Source organism: Leptonychotes weddellii, chromosome 3 (assembly GCF_054177405.1).
Source record: "Leptonychotes weddellii isolate Sample4059 chromosome 3, ASM5417740v2, whole genome shotgun sequence".
NCBI classification, from domain to species: domain Eukaryota; kingdom Metazoa; phylum Chordata; class Mammalia; order Carnivora; family Phocidae; genus Leptonychotes; species Leptonychotes weddellii.
In genome coordinates this window covers 54,434,252-54,446,814 of record NC_138371.1, presented here as the reverse complement: position 1 = coordinate 54,446,814, position 12,563 = coordinate 54,434,252, and the positions used below count along the sequence as shown (strand labels likewise).

The window sequence follows — 12,563 nt, the reverse complement described above, 5'->3', positions numbered from 1 at the left end:
AACTCAGCACCCAAAAAACAAAAAACCCAGTCAAGAAATGGGCAGAAGACAGGAACAGACATTTCTCCAAAGAAGACATACAAATGGCCAACAGACACATGAAAAAATGTTCCACATCACTCGGCATCAAAACCACAAGGAGATACCACCTCACACAGGTCAGAATGACTAAAATAACAACTCAGAAAACGACAGATGTTGGCGAGGATGCGGAGAAAGGGGAACCCTCTTACACTGTTGGTGGGAATGCAAACTGGTGCAGCTGTGGGAATTCACAGTGCCTGGATAGACAAAATCTGACTTGTATATGCCTCCCTGGATGGGACTAATTGAAAAGCAAAGGAGGAGTGCCCAGAATGCTGGGCCTTCTTTGAAGTTTCTTGGCTGAAAGTGGCCAGATTCTTACTGCGGCTCAAGATTCTCATCTAGGGAGTAAATATTTAAATTTTGAAAAAAAAAAACAGGCATCTGTGGTGGTCACGTACTTCACAAACTCCTTGCCTCCTTGCTCTTATCATGTACTGCCCCATATATTATTGTCCTGACAATTAAGGTTATGTTTTCTTCCTTGTTTTGCACTTGTGCCTGGTGTATTGATATGACCCCAATAAAAATGGAGACAAATCTTGGCTCGAGGCCTTTCACCACTAGAGCGTCTGGTCCCCAGGCCTCTCCTTTCTCCTACTAAAGTGTCTGGAGTAATCTTTTCATTTGCCATCTCAGGGTTTGCTGGCCAAACCTGACAGTGCAGCCACTCTAGAAAACAGTATGGAGGTTCCTCAAAAAGTTAAAAATAGAACTATCCTATGACCCAGCAACTGCACTACTAGGTATTTATCCAAAGGATACAGTGATTCGAAGGGGCACATGCACCCCAATGTTTATAGCAGCAATGTCCACAATAGCCAAACTATGGAAAGAGCCCAGATGTCCAACGACAGATGAATGGATAAAGATGTGGTGTGTGTGTGTATATGTATAATGGAATATTACTCAGCCATCCAAAAGAATGAAATCTTGCCATTTGCAACAATGTGGATGGAACTAGGGGGTTTATTATGCTACATGAAATATGTTGGTCAGAGAAAGACAAATACCATATGATTTCATTCATATGTGGAATTTAAGAAACAAAACAGATCAACATAGGGGAAGGTAAGGAAAAATAAGATGAAAATTGAGAGGGAGGCAAACCATAAGAGATGCTGAACTCTAGGAAACAAACTGAGGGTTGCTGGAAGTGAGGTGGGTGGGGGATAGGATAATTGGGTGATGGGCATTAAGGAGGGCAGTTGATTTAATGAGCACTGGGTGTTATATGCAACTGATGAATCACAAATTCTACCTTTGAAACTAATTAAAAAAAAAAAAAAGCAGGCTCTTCAATGAATGAATTCAGCTCTGACCACAGGATAAACACATCCTGAACCTAAGAAGGAAACGACTTTAGGTCACACAGCAAGGGAACATCATGTTCCAAAAGGAAAGAAGTCAAAATCTAGAATGTTTTTGGTTCATCTGGGAGGATTCACATGGGAATTTTAATAACTCTTCATCTTACTCCACATTGCTAATGGAATTTACTGTCAGTTAGTTTAATGCAATGTTAGCTTTAACCTCACAGAGCCCCAGGTTTGCATCCTAGCTTTACCATTTACTATCTGACCCTGAACAAGTTACTTAGCTTCCTTATGTTCTTGATTTTCTTATCTGCAAAATGGACACACTAATAATAAAACAACAGTCCTTATACTACTACGTAGTCTTGCTGTGAAGATTGCATGCAGTGGCATACTAAAGTCAGCTCATACTATTTTGGTCAACTGTTAAATTTTCAGGATTTTTCTAGGCCACTCGTTGAGCCTTTGGGGAGTTTGAAATTAGCCATGGTCAGAGTATTTCTGCCATGAAGATTTGCAAATGCTTAAATCAGGCCCCTTTCCTCCCTGAGAGGCATAGCATTGATTACATGCAATAAATATTTAAAAGGCTTAGCACTGTACATGTCACAAAATAAGGCCTAAATTAAGTTAAATATTTTTAATTGTTTACTGAGCTCTTAATATGTCTAGACATCTATTTTAGACGCTGTATAATGTACTAATAGAAGAAGCTAGGCTGTGCACAGGTAAACTTGGCCAAAATACCCAGTATTATACTTTCCCTTCTAAATGTGTATCTTTAATAATGAAGCAAATAACACCTAATTTTAAAATACCAAATAAAATAGCGTAATTGGACAGTGTGTACTGCCTCAGCTGGATTATTATAATTTATTGTAGGCTTTGCCATGGATACCTAATAATATACACAGTTGATAAATTAAGACATCAGGAAAGAAGACTTCTTATATATGTCTGTCAGAGAGTGATTCTCATTGTACAAAAAGTTTAAATTAAATGACAACTTAATTCTCATATACACTACATTTTTGTTTTCTAAGCATTGTTTCTTCTATGAGAGGACACTAGAAGGCAAGAGAAAAAGGAAGTGGTGCTCGGTGTTGGAATGTGTGTATCTTTCTTTGCAAACAAGAATTCACTTTTTCCTCTCTAATTTGACAGCTTTATAAAAGTAGCTAGTCATATGTTTGGAACAATTTGGATGATACCCAAGAAAAATACAGCACTGGATTATGAGAATCTTTAGGTACATTCCAGGGAAACAAAACAAAACAAAACAAAACAAAACAAAAAACCAGTCAACTGGGAGTAGTTGCTTTAGGTATGGTTTAGGACAGAAGGATGAATTGTGTTTGCCTGCCGGTGATTTTTACCAACTATAACACAGTATATTTGCAGTGCTCCTCACATTTAAGTGTGCATAAGAATTTCCTGAAGAGCTCATTTAAATACTGGTTTTCCTAGGCCCCACCCCAGAGATTCTGCTTCCTTAGGTCTGAGAGAGGCCCAAGAACTTTTTTTTTTTTTTAAAGTTTATTTGTTTATTTGAGAGAGACAGAGAGAGCCTGCGAGCTGGGGTAGGGGCAGAGGGAGAGGGAGAATCCTCAAGAAGACTCCCTGCTGAGTACAGAGCCAGACATGGGGCTCGATCCCAGGACCCTAAGATCATGACCTGAGCCAAAATCAAGAGTTCAGATGCTTAACTGACTGAGCCATCCAGGGGCCCCAAGAACTTTCATTTTTAACATGATCCCAGGTGATGCCAATGCTGCTGGTCTGTAGACCAAACTTTGAGTAGCACGGCTAGAGACCAATAAGAAATATACTCCCATAATCTATGGAATAGGACAGTGACTTCCAAACATGGTTAGCTTTAGAATCATCACTTAATGAATTTTTTTTATGAAATCCAGGTAGAATCCCAACACAAGACCTACTAAATCAGAATCTCAAGAGGTGGGCCCAAAGAATATGATGAATCTGAGAAACTGTGATGTTAAGGGGCTCCCATCTACTTATTCTTGGGAAGCCAATTTGTTGGTCAGGACAGATGAGATTTAATGGCTACCACATTTTGAAGCACAGGCTGAAAAGAGACAGACCATAAAATTCAAGTAAGAAACTGCTCAAGATGGAGGCATGTCAAAAGGGCACAGAAGCCAATCAATGGCAAAAAGGAGTACTAATTTGAGCAATAAGATGAATGACAATATTTCATTATAACCCTTAGAAAAAAGTTAAATATCTCTGAGCCCAAACATACATAAATTATTAAATGAATAAATAAATAGAGATAACTTTAAAGAAGAATCCCAATTAATAAATGTAAAAGAAATGAAGGAAATAGAAAATCATGTTTTCTAAGTTGTAGTGTTACATAAACACTAACAGTAACAATTGTTGCGAGCAAGTTTCTCTGATGGATGTTAAAATTGCTGGATAAAAATTTGATGAGAAACAAGATATTTGCATAGTCTCAAAGTATTTCTCCACAAGATATTTATTAGTTTCTAAGGAAATACAGTAAGTTTACAGTGGAGAAACCCAGCAGACACCTCCCTAACCACGTGTCAAGGTGAGTATCAATAGTAATAAGACATCATCACATACCTCCTGACATGATGCACTGAAAAGGACACCACACTTCTCTAGTATTTGTGCCAAAAATGCTTTACTTCAATCTAATTGTAAGAAAATATCAGACAAACCCAAAATGAGGTCAGTTATAAAGTAACTGACCATAACCTTCAAAAGTTTCAAGATCATGAGGCACCTGACTGGCTCAGTCGGTTGAGTGTCTGATTCTTGGTTTTGGCTCAGGTCATGATCTCAGGGTCGTGGGATAGAGCCCTGTGTCAGGCTCTGTGCTCAGTGTGGAGTCTGCGGGAGATTCTCTCTCTCCTTCTGTCCCTCTCCCCGCTCATGCACTCACTCTCTCTTTCAAAACAAATAAATAAATCTTAAAAAAAAAAAAAAAGCGTCAAGATCATAAAAGACCAAGATTGAGAAACTGTCACAGATTGGAGAAGACTAAGAAGAAATTTAAAAAACCACATGCAGTGTGGTATGCTGGATTGGATCCTGGACCAGAAAAAGGACATTATGAAGACTTACTAAAATTCAAGTAATAGTCTATAGTTTAGTTCATAGTACTGTAACAATGTTAATCTCCTGGTTTTGCTCATTGTACCGTGGTTATATAAGATGTTAACATTAAGGTAAGGTTGGTTAAGGTATACACGGTAACTCTGCACTATTTTTGTAATTTTCAGTGTAAAATTATTTTGAAATAAAATTTTAAAATTTCAACGTGCTCTACCTTGTGAAAACCCACCGCCTAATCAACTCTACGGCTTGCCTCGCCAATCTATGGATAAACTACAGGAATAGTTTCACTTGGGAGGTGGTCTAATAATGAGTAGAGAAGGCTTTACAGACAAGAGTCCAGTGGCCTTCCGGAGATGGGGGTTTTGTCACTACACTCAGTTAGCCCCTCCCCATGAGATGCTACACCACAGACTAAACAAGTGTGGGAGCCCCCACAGGCTCCTGTCAGAATTTCCTGGACTTTGGACCGTATGTGGAACTTCTGTAGCCCCTGACCCACATTTTGGGGCACAGCTGCCAGCCCCCTCCCCCGCCATGGTAGCATGAGCCACCAGATTTCCACAGCTTAGGGCCCCCTGCTTTAAGGAGATAATCTGTCCCCAGTAGCAGCTTTCATATTCTATTTCTTTAGACAGCATTTTATTAAATGCAAAGCTCCTTGGGCAGCAGTGTTCACATTTTCCCCATGTCGATATTTTGTCACACATCCAATCATTCAAAACCAAGCTGATTCACTTCTAGTAGTTTCATTTTGGTTGCTCTTTGCTATTCCAACTAATAGGAAGAGCTCATTTCACTCCATTATATTTCTCATTTGCACAGCGGATCTTATATTTTGTTTTACTTAACTTGGTCTTCATGTATGAAGAAGGTGAAAAGAGCTCATCTGTGTTTTCCAAGGTAGAGGATCATTTCCTGGTCTTTCTGGGAAGTGGCATAATGTGGAAATTAGTGGAGGTTGTGGAGATAGATTGGGTTTGATTTCTGGGTGTGACATTTACTGATAGTCTGACCTTCCACAGGTCTCTTCATGTTTCTGAGTCTAAATCTCCTCAAAGACAAAAAAGGACAATACATGTAAACTTTTCAAATTATTATGAGAATTACATGAAATAATGTATGTGTAGAATTAAAACTTAGTCTCTCATTTACTAGATATCATAAAAACAATCTAAGCACCTTTTTGGCCCAGATTTAGGGAATAAAGGAAACATCTAAAGATAAGGAATCTCGCAGAGAGTGAAAGCTGTCTCTGGACCTGTTGTATTTTATTTGTACAAACGATCTGCTATCAGTGGCCTTACTTTGAGCCAAAAAGGAAACAAACAAAACTAAGAGCCAGGTTTCAGTAAGACTAAATTTAATTATCCTTTGTTTTATATTCCAAATGACTAGTTTCCTTTTGTTGTTAATTTGCTTTACTAAGACTATCTTTAGATTTCTGTTGGGGAACCTTTAACCTCTAACTTGAGAGAATTGCTGAAAATCACTAAATACATCTTTGGTAGGAAATAGTGGAGTTCCTGAGATTTATGTCTGATTCTTCCCTTGGGTTGTGAATTTCATCACAAAATTCAAATTAGGGGATGGGTTTTGTTTGTACATTTTTGTTTGTTTGTACTCCATATATGTTGAAAAGCTATGAGTGGAAGGAAAAAGCATTCAATCTGTTTTCCTTCCAGCAGCTATAGTGTTTGGAGTAAAGAAAGAAGTCTATCTTGTTTTTGACACAAATTCAATATGAAGTGTGGTTTCTTTATCATACCCAAGCACTTTAAACATGGTAAGTATTCAATAAATGAATAGTTTTCTTTCTCTGTACCCTTATAGTTTGTGCCTAAACATCACCTTGCTTTTATTAGAAACTTTGTTGTCCACATTAAATTCACTCCAGTTTGTTTCCATCCTTCTCTCTTCGGGGCTTGACATTGTCCTTAGGTACAATTAGGCAGCTTTATTTTAGAACAGTGGATTTCAGAATTTCTAAGTGTTTTTTTAAACCAAAACACTTTCTTTTATGTTATGATACCATACAGTACATCATTAGTTTTTGATGTAGTGTTCCATGATTCATTGGTTTCGTATAACACCCAGTGCTCCATGCAGTACGTGCCCTCCTTAATACCCATCACCGGACTAACCCATACCCTCACCCCCTCCCCTCTAAAACCCTCAGTTTGTTTCTCAGAGTCCATAGTCTCTCATGGCTTGTACCCCCCTCTGATTTACCTTCCCTTCCTTCTCCTAATGTCCTCCATGCTATTCCTTATGTTCCACAAATAAGTGAAACTATATGATAATTTACTTTCTCTGCTTGACTTATTTCACTTTAAACTAAAACACTTTATTGAGCCTCCATATGATAGTGGTAGAATCACATATTAAGAAAATACCTAACAAGCCCTTCCTCTAGCCTTGCCTGACTACTTAATCAATCCCTTTGGAGTAAGTTATTGAAGGCTTTTTGTTAAACAGCAACCCTTTTTCAGGGAAGTGGGTATTTTCAAACTATAATCAATCATAAACCCTGTAGTAGAATTAGCCAGCTAGTTTGTTGAGTCTAACAACTTGAGTTTGATCCAGCAGGAATATGAAGGAATGAGATACAGGGATGTGGACGTTTTGATCCTGCATGCAAGTTCTGCTTATTGCAGAGTCTGGTAATCACTCTGGGCAACTAGAGAAAATAATGAACCTGGGGTGTGAGGGCAGAGGTTCTATGGGCTTGAGAGAGGCCAGAATTGCTTAGTAGTGCTTTAACAGATTGATAGGAATTAATAGGAGTGATTTTTGATTGATGTGTCAATGTACTCATCTAATTGAGCTCATAACAGTTGAATAGATGGCCATACAGGCTGGTGATAGGTTAGGGCCAAAATGGATGGATGTTTTTATTTATTTATTTTTAAAGATTTTATTTATTTGAGGGGGGAGGGGAGAAAGAGCAAGCTTGTGCAGGGGGGAGGCGTAGATGGAGAGAATCTCAAGTAGACTCTGTGCTGATCCTGGAGCCCCATGCCGGCCTCCATCTCACAACCTTGAGATCATAACCTGAGCCGAAATCAAGAGTCAGGCACTTAACTGAGTAAGCCACCCAGGTGCCGCTGGATGGATGTTTTTAGAGACTCAAGTAATAGATCATTAAAGAAAGGTGATGACGATGGGTTGGTGAGAGTGGGAGTTGGTGCAGAAAGAGAATAGGTATACTTTTTTTCAGAGTGGAGAATTAATTCCTTAAGTCAGGGTGTAGTTTAATTAAAATTTAATTAAGTAAAAAAAAAACACCAACAAGAAACAGTCTTGTGCTTATAAGGTCTAGGTTTGACCCTGGCTCTACTGTTAATTTGTCATGTTTCTAAGGGCAAGCAAAGTGCTTTTACTTTTATGTAAGTTATTTTCAACTCTAGAATAGAAACTGTAATGCCTGCCCCACTTCCCTCATAGGGTTTCTGTAAGTCACAATGAAATAATTAATGTGAAAGTGCTTTATAAAATGCCATAAAGCTTCACAATTCTATAGATTTTGATAATTTCTGTACTGATTCCTAAGTGAGTCTTTTTTTCTTTAAAAGCGAAAGCTAAATAAACAAAACCAACATCAATGCAATATAGAATTATCCCTGCTAAGAAAAAGCTTCTTATATGGTTCTTAAAAAAAAAAAAAAAAAAAAGAATGGGCAATATACCATTAATACCCATTTTTTTTTTTAAAGATTTTATTTATTTGACAGAGAGAGACACAGCGAGAGAGGGAACACAAGCAGGGGGAGTGGGAGAGGGAGAAGCAGACTTCCTGCCGAGCAGGGAGCCCTATGCAGGGCTCGATCCCAGGACCCTGGGATCATGACCTGAGCTGAAGGCAGACGCTTAACGACTGAGCCACCCAGGCGCCCCAATACCCATTTTATGCAGGTTTTTGCTTGATTCTATATTTATAGAAATGAATCTAGTATTGATCATGCTAGTTATACATACTTAAATGGTTTATAACTGGAAGGGTGTTTTGTAACTCAAGTAATGGGAAAAAAGCTTTCTGTATCGAGAAGATTATAAACCAAGAGTTCTGCTATTACTAAGGTAGCAATTTTAAACTTTCTTCAAAGTTCTGCTGGAAATACAAATTACATTAGCCTGACTGGTTGCCAGTCAAGGAAACAGTCTTCACCAGGGTTGGTTGACATCTGCCTGCAGCCTGCAGAGCAACCATCCAATGAAGCCACAATTTCCTATGAGGGGAGAGTATGAAGAGAAACTAAAATAATTATTAAAGCATCATTTTAGATACACTAATACCCATGTTTTTGTCTGTAGCTAAGCAGCTAGAGTAAGCTACTTGAGTTCAATTAAATTGTGAAGATGTATACAGTTTATTTAGTTGGAGAAAAATAATCACAGAATTTAATCACAAGGTTTATGACTCAGATAATTACTGTTCCGTTGTTCTAGGAAGTACAGATATAAGTGGCATATCTGGGAACTAATAAGGATATGACCTTGAAGTTTTCTTTGGGTCTCTTAAATTTATTTATTGCCCAAAAGTGGAAAGACCAATAGCTCAGGGTGTTGGGATTTTGCTAATTGCTCTAGTGGTATTTGGCTTGCAGTTATTATTGATGTTTAGGACACTAACAACTGTCTAGATTTCAATCATGCTTGCCATGATTCATCTTTGGGAAGTAATTCAATAGGACACTGCAAATCCAAAAGGCAGAATCATTGAGGGATACAAACTATATGAGACTCTTGACTTCGGGAAACAAACTGAGGGTTGCGGAAAGGGAGGTGGGGGGGATAGGGTAACTGGGTGATGGGCATTAAAGAGGGCATGTGATATGATGAGCACTGGGTATTATATTCAACTAATGAATCATTGAACATTAAAAAAAAAAAAAAAGGCAGAAGTGGAGAAAATTCTTCCTGGAATGTCCCTTGAACTTCCCAGAGTCAGTTATTTTGAATAGGCTCCTGATCTCTGACCACAAGTGAGATGCTTTTTACCTAAAGTTTTCTATTTAGATATTCTCAAGAGCAGCTGCATAGACTTTTACTCTGGTCAAAGCATGATTTTATTGGATAACACAATGCATTGGGAAACAAAAAGCCTAGAGTCAATTCCTAGTTTCACCACTGGTTAACTGGGCTGTCATTGGCTGCATTTAATATTTTGCACCTGGGTGGCTCAGTCGTTAAGCGTCTGCCTTCGGCTCAGGTCATGATCCCAGAGTCCTGGGATCGAGTCCCACATCGGGCTCCCTGCTCGGCGGGAAGCCTGCTTCTCCCTCTCCCACTCCCCCTGCTTGTGTTCCTGCTCTCGCTGTCTCTCTCTGTCAAATAAATAAAATCTTTAAAAAAAAAAAAAAAAAGTCTCTATAGCATTCATTAAACCTTATTTATTGAGGGCTCACAAGGCAGACAGCCCATTACCAGAAACTTTATTAGTATCTTTTGCTATGTAGATTTTAGTATATACACTTAGTAGAGAGAACTACAGAATATAAAGTTACCTTGTGAATGAGCTTATATCTACTAATAAAAGGAAATGAGGTAACTGCAAAAATGTATATAAATGTATTAATATACATAATGTATATAATAACCATGTTTTCTGTATTTGAATCTTTACATCTGGGGCCTTGCTGACCCTGAAGATAGCAAATAACTCTCCTTTCATGTGCAACCATCTAATACAGAGCCCTTACCTCCAGCCCTTTTCAGGCTCTCACACTTCAGGCCACTATTTCCATAATCACTCTTGCCCTAATCACGCCAGGGCCAGCCCTCAGACAACTTGGGACAGTCTCTATGCCCCAGAGCCTGCTGAAATTATTCAAACTAGCCAATCTTAAACTGGCTTACCCTGGTCTCTTCCATTCCTTCCCACAGAAACCACAATAAAGGTCCCTGCCCGTAGTTTCCCCTGCTTCCTCTACCTCCTGACCAACCTTGGTGCTTCCTCATGTGGCCCTACATGCTGTGCTGGGCCTCCTGTGTTTATGTGGGTATAAAACATGACAGTCATTTCTGTGTCTGTATGTCTTACCATACCCGATTAAAACAAATCCTGGGTATACTTTTATAACAATATATTATTCAATAATGGAGAAAGCAAGCATAAAATATTTAGATAGCTCAAGATTATGGAGCCCATTTGAAAACTAATTATTCCCTACCTCAAAGCTTATTGATTCAATCCTTCACTCAAAAATAATGATTGGGCACTCCCTATGTATAAGGAATTGTTTTAGGGAATATAAATCCACCTTGTCATAACAAACAAAGGAGACAAACTATTATATATCTCAAGCATTTTTCTAATTTATATTCAATTTCGATTTGACATTTTCTCTGGGTTTTCCTATTTGAAGCCCTCTCTACCTGCTATAACTTTCTTTCTGCTCCCCTACCTCCTGTTTTCTCAAATCAGCACTTCCCTGCTTATCTTCCTCCTCCTCTTAGCAGATGTATATCACACCGTGGTGCACCTGGCATGCTCATGCCCCACGCACACACCCCTTATTGGTACATTACAACCCACCTGATGCCTGGCTAAGCAAATTTGTATTTCAGATCATGAACTATGAAGAAATAAGTTAATAAGAGTCTAACCATTTCTATCGAGGTACAGACTTTCCTGCAAAACCCATCAAGTAGATTTCTGCTTGTATCTCTTTGACTAAATTGTCACGTGGCCACAGGAGCCTAAAAATTGAATAAGACACACAAGTACCCAACAATACAATTATGTATTTACTTCCTTTACTACAAATCAAGTTTTTGGTAGCAGGTAAGAATGAGAGAAAAATGGAAACTGGTAGGCAACTCTGCGTCTGCCATACTTTTCAATAACAATGAAGTTGATGGACCTCTTGGTAGGTTCAGACAATGGTGGCAGCATCACCACCTGCCCCCTCATATATCCTCCTCAAATAGTACAAACAGCAGAAAGAAAAAGTAAATTTATATGCAAATCATATTTCAGCACAACCTGGAGACAGAGAATGTCCAAACTTCAAAATAACTATGAATAAAAAAAGAATAATCAAATCCCAGAATGCAGCTTCTCACACTCCCACCCCAACCTTGCTGCCACGAGGCTCTTGGGTGAGCAAAAGCAGACCCAGAACTGCAGGCAAGGCAAAATAGGGAAGCTAGTGAAGAATCCTAAGTTTGAAAGTATTCTACCACCAAAAAGACTAAGTCCACTCTAAGCCTGTAAATACTAAAAAAGCATCCAGGAATGAGCATGGGTGTAAAAAAACTTCTTCCTTCATGACAGTCATTTCTGCATCTGTGTGTCTTGCCATACCTAATTAAAACAAATGCCTGGTGCCCTTCTGTAACAATACATTATTCAAAAATAGAGAAATTAAGGAAGGAAACTTGAAGTATGGTGATTTAAAGGGACAGGCAGGATTTAATATGGCACTCTTTGAATCTCATAGCTCTGGGTGGGAAAAAAGAAATATGAAAAAGGAAAGGAAAAAATACCCTTTGGGGAGTAGAAGAGGGAAGAGGAGAAAAAGAAAAGGGGAAAATAAGAAAAAAGGGAAATCTTATGTTTCCTCGAGATAAAGGAGAAATATAAAAAAAGCAAAGGACTCATGGCCCTCCTTACCACTTAAAAACACACCCCCCAAAAACTGCCAAAGTACCTGAGTTTTGCTATACCAGTATGAAATGATGCCATTAGGGGCGTCTGGATGGCTCAGTCAGTTAAGTGTCTGCCTTCAGCTCAGGTCATGATCCCAGGGTCCTGGAATCAAGCTTTGCATTGGGCTCCTTGCTCAGCAGGAAGTCTGCTTCTCCCTCTGCCTCTGCTGCTCCCCCTGCTTGTTCTCTCTCACTATTTCTCTCTGTCAAATAAATAAATAAAATCCTTAAAAAAAAAAGAAAGAAAATAAATGATGCCATTAAACCAAGAATCTCAAAGCACTTCAATACCATAAATACGAACAAATGTAAAGTCAAGTCCACATAGAGATACAGTGAAAACAAAGGAAATGAAATTTCATGCCTATCAACTGAGGCAAATTCTCCTCTGATAAGACAACC

The 12,563-nt window shown here is 38.7% G+C and overlaps 1 long non-coding RNA gene across 8 annotated transcripts in view; it reads right to left on the bottom strand.

The window, feature by feature from the left end:
* Window positions 1-12,563, bottom strand: part of LOC145720524 (uncharacterized) — a 91,931-nt gene that overhangs the window by 38,209 nt on the left and 41,159 nt on the right. The gene's annotated exons all lie outside the window — the stretch shown is intronic.